Consider the following 1,791-nt stretch of genomic DNA (forward strand, 5'->3'; position numbering starts at 1 on the left):
GAAGAGCACAGCTGGCCCTGGGGAAGCAGCTTCCCCCTCACTTGCTGGGACAGAGACCTGCTTGGGAGTTTGCCAGTACACCTGCATGGGTGCATGGCCCTGTTCCATACCCTCCTGCTGCCACAGAGGCTGGGAGCAGGCTGTGAGAATAGAGAAGCAGCAGGTGCCCAGCTGGTACAGGGGGATTTGTGGCGCCTTGGCTCTTCTCACCACCCACAGCATTGCTTCTCTTTCTGCCCTTGGGCTCTTCCTGGCCTAGGGAGACTCTGTTGCCATGGGCTATGGGAGCCACCTTCATCTGTGCCAGCTGGGCTGCCAGGGCTGGACAGAGATGGGCTGCCCAGAGGAGCTACAGGGGAGGCAGGATACAGGCCTCTTACTCCCAGGGAATTTTGGGAAACATCTGTCTTGATCTTTATGGTTAAAGGAGTTTGTGGCCACCAAGCTGATGAAGCCGATCAGGGATGGATACAAGTAGGAAGAGGGTGAGAGCAGGGTCCAGACTTCCAGACAGGAAGGATGGGAGAGCTTTTCTCRTTGGTGGATGTGTCACTGCCATAGAAAAGGCGCTTCATTGTGGGAAGTAGTGGCTCCTATTGCAGGAAACCTCCCAAGAGCCAGGCACAGTAGAGGCCTGAACTTACAGTGCCTTTGGTCAAGTGAGAGTAAAGGGCTGGACAGTGGGTGCCTCTTGCCCTCCCAAGGGGCCTAATCCTACTCTACAGAAAACCTCTCTGTGGGGAGGAGTTGCCAGAAGAGGATTTCTAGCTTTCTACCTATATGCCAGATTGTATAGCTGTCACACAAGCAGGGCAGGGCAGATTTTGTGTCTGGAGGAGACATCACAGAATATGCCTGCATGAGGGAATGTAATGGATTGTGCAGGCTTCTGCATCTTTCTCTGCCCACCTGGGGATTCCACTGGATGTTTTATGTTTCTGTCATGGATAGGGTCATCCTTCACTTGGAGCTCCCTGAGGACCTGGGAAGAGCAGGCAGATGCTGCCTGAGGATGATGGGGCTGGGCAGTAGGGTTGGGTCAGTTCTGTCCTCCTGGCACCCTTTATCTGAGCCAGGTCACCTGCTTACCTGGTGCTCAACTCCTTGCTAGGGGTGACTCGCAGGASCATGCCTCTTCTGTGCCCTAGGTAGGGGTTTCCTTCTGTTGTAGGCATGTGGGACAATGCCAAGGCATATTGGTATTACCATACAGATCCCATCCTTGTTTTCGCAGGCACAGGCAGGACATCCAGTAAGCACCATTTCTAGTAAGTAAATCTCTGTGAAGGTACAGTCTTCTTCCCTGGGCACAAGCAGTGGAACCTCCACTCTGCTCACCTCTAAGCCACATTTAAGACACTGGATTGGAAAATCAACACAGATTTGTTGAGGCAGGCCAGGTCAGTGTCCATCCAGGTACTATTGCTRTTAACAAGTCCCCAGTGCCTGGGGGTGTGAGGAGGTGCAAGTGCCCCATTTTCCCCAGAAGGTGCCCAAAAGCTGAGGCTCCTTGCCAGGTAAAAACACCAAAGCCTGTTGATCCCATGATGGATGTGTGAGATCACTGCTAGCACACTCCCAAAAGGGAACAGTAAGAGGGACCACATCAGGCTTGGAAAGCAGGGATACTCTCCTGAGAGCCCTAACAGCACGTGTCCTTCTGTAACAAACACAGCATACCCACTAGGCTGCTGCCACCCACTGCCAGTGACCTGCTCAGCAGCAGCAAGCCACAAAACCCAATTATTTTCTTTCTTTCTTTTTTTTTTTTTTTTTTTTTTTTTTTTTTTT

The sequence above is a fragment of the Malurus melanocephalus genome, unplaced genomic scaffold, assembly GCF_030028575.1.
Source record: "Malurus melanocephalus ecotype Western Australia unplaced genomic scaffold, MMel_1.1 scaffold_2, whole genome shotgun sequence".
NCBI classification, from domain to species: Eukaryota; Metazoa; Chordata; class Aves; order Passeriformes; family Maluridae; genus Malurus; species Malurus melanocephalus.